Here is a 2,991-nt window from a genome sequence, read left to right on the forward strand (position 1 = left end):
AATATAGATATTGCTAAGTGATTAACAAGTTGAAAATAAGTTGAATGTGTCGTTGTGTGTATATATCCCACGCTAGAAACTGATCGCGTGGCCATATAACAGCCACTAGTCGCGCAAGATTCAAGGGAAGTAAATCGCTTCTTCTTACCAATAATTTTCTACCTTTCTTTTTCTGTTGCACCCCGCCAGAGTGAAGATTATTCCATACAGCTTCTAATTTTACCCGAATGTATGTTACTTTTCACTAGCGATGAGTTGTCATGACATACGTAATAGATATTGTCTTATCACATAGCCAACTGTGTTCGAGGAATGCAAAGAAGGATCGCAGAAGTAACAACATTCAATCAAACCGGCAAACTATTGGCACTAAATTTGGAAACATTTTTATGGCTGGCTCGGGGTCTTGCTACGGTAACGTTCTTACGTAACGCTGCTGCTGTTAGCTACGATGATGGGGTAGTCGTCGTAGATTGTGGCCGGTTGATACGACCCGATCGGTATACATACGGTCAACAGTCATATCGGTCGCTTGTCCTTTGTCGCTGGGTTGCCACACTTCTCCGTGCCCGTAGAAGCGGTCACAGCAAAAGCAATAAGTAAGGTGTTGGCCTGTGTGTGTGCCTGTCAACGATGCGTGTGCTCGTGGTCGACGAGAGACGAACGAGACGGCTGAGCGGTTTATCGCAAACTTTATTTACGATGCCCACCAGGTAGTGCAGCCACAAAATAAATCGCGATAACAATGATTACTAAAGATATAGAGACCGCTTGCTAAGTTTTAGGTTGTATACTTATATATACATATATATAGATGACCGCATGGCAAACGCCCAGCAAAATCAAACCAGAATATTATCCTGCGCATCCGTCAACAATACTAGCTGCTGTCTAATTATAATTATTAGGATACTATATACGACTGAACGACTGTTCGTTTCTATTGGGCATTTCGCTATAAATATAACGCTGTGTACGCAAAAATATCGAGTCTGGAGTTCTGCTGCAAGGTCGATTCCGTCGTTTCATACTCGTAACTGCCCCGTAACTTATAAACCGCTAGCATAATGTCTAACAGCGCGCTACTTAACTTCCATCAGTTTATTTTTCGTAGCGTTCATCGTCTTTCCGTTTCTACCACTGTGTACTGTTATATGTTCACCTCACCCTCGTCAATAATGGTTTAGCTTTTGAAAACGTCCGTCCACGAGGTACAGCGCTGTAGGCAGTCCTAGAAAGGATCAAGTTGCTCCACGTGAGGAGGAAGGAGAATGATCTTTGACCAATGTCGTCATTAATCCACTAACAACAATTGGGTGACGGCATTAAGAACGGCACGAACAGATAGTCTGCAGGCTATAGGCGACATACATATAATGTGAAACAACACACGGACGAACGAGCTGTATATATATAAAGGGGGAGAGAGAGTCGGACGAACCGTTCAGTCGACCGAAGACGGGTAGTGACAACTCTCTGATAGAAGACTGCCTATGCATTGATAACTGTATATCTGTTTATTTATACGAATCTCTGTATTTGCGTTACCATGCTAATACCGCAGTCACCTATTATGGTCATCATGGCCAACACGGTGATCGACGACCGCGAGCGACATCACTATTACTAACCCACCACAAGGGTACGTTTATCTGTCTATCCAGTTACAAGAACTATCCTCACCAATACCTACCTGTACTAATCGCCCAGCACCTTTAACTTAGCTTGCATCGCCATGCCATATGCAAAAGTTGGCCGTTTCGTACCACACGTTATTCTACCCAATAGACCCCGCAACGGCTACGTGGTTGTGGACAATCAATGTCATTATTAGTGCTATTATTATTAGTATTTCTGTTTGATCCATGTCTACTGATCGGGCACAGTTGTTTGATTGGTTCAAGTGGAAATAGCCGGGAAACAACGACATCCATACTGTCCCTAGGTCAACTGGATATGCGCAGCAGATTCCGTCCGGATCTCGCGTACTAACGTTGTCACAGACTGGCATCCTACATGAACATATCTAGGATCCCTACGTAGTCGGTCGTTCTCAATTTGTGTTACAGGGCGGTGCGTGGCCATGCAACAGACTGCAATCATTGAACAGTCGGACGCGGACCACTGCTGATAGTAATGATCTGCATCGAACCGGCGCTGCAGGCCGTTGCACAGACATCCAGAGGAGAAACGTGTATATACAGACCTGATAGAAATACACGTACAGGCACCTAAAAAACTGCCAGTGACAGTTAACCCCGAACCCGGATCTGCGCGACGATGACCAAGTGAAAGCTTAGCCATTCTAACTAGTCTTGGCTCGAAGTTGCCGCCAACCGTCACAACCATAGCGGCGACGAGCGTTACTACTGCTGCTGCAACGACTGGCCGAACAGGCAGACTGGTACGGAATTCGACCTGTTACTAAGAGCCATCGCGCACGTCGATGCGGGTGCCTGAAGGTCTCAACAGGACTGTGTATATCTGCCTGCGAATACGCTTATAAATTTATTTTCAATAAATATTTAACTATTATGTCATGTCGACGTTGGTTGTTTTTGAATTCTCCTGCTGCATAAACGTCTCTGTAGCTAGCTACTCGTGTAAATGTGTCTGCCGTCTACAGTGTCGATAGACATAACTAAATACTGGAACTCCCGATGTATTTACGTATAGCCGCAGTATCAGCGGGAGTGGCTCTTGCAGTGAGAGCAATCGTGGCCGGTCGCTGGAGCCAGAAGCCGTTCCAAAAAGGGATGAAAAGGTAATTAATCAACAGGTCAGCCACGTGCCATCAGATTAGGAAAATGAATGTCGTCTTTGGTATACCCACAGATCGACAGTTGACTTGAAGTGTTCACCCGCAACAGAAGATGGCAATTGATAACTGTGGATGTATTTTTGACTGTATAATACCCATAATATCAAAGCGAATTGTTACGTCGCTAGCGCGTAAGGGGACAGGGCGGGACCATTGTGTGTACAGCCATG

At 45.0% G+C, this 2,991-nt stretch overlaps 1 long non-coding RNA gene across 1 annotated transcript; it reads left to right on the forward strand.

Annotated features, from left to right (window-relative positions):
• The first annotated feature begins 1,282 nt into the window (after window positions 1–1,282).
• LOC111264014 (uncharacterized) lies at window positions 1,283–2,546 on the forward strand. The gene is made up of 2 exons (XR_002682596.2): window positions 1,283–1,642; window positions 2,070–2,546. It is a non-coding gene; the product is annotated as an uncharacterized LOC111264014 (long non-coding RNA).
• Window positions 2,547–2,991: the final 445 nt, after the last annotated feature.

Source organism: Varroa jacobsoni, unplaced genomic scaffold, assembly GCF_002532875.2.
Source record: "Varroa jacobsoni isolate VJ856 unplaced genomic scaffold, vjacob_1.0 scaffold_812, whole genome shotgun sequence".
Taxonomy (NCBI): Eukaryota; Metazoa; Arthropoda; class Arachnida; order Mesostigmata; family Varroidae; genus Varroa; species Varroa jacobsoni.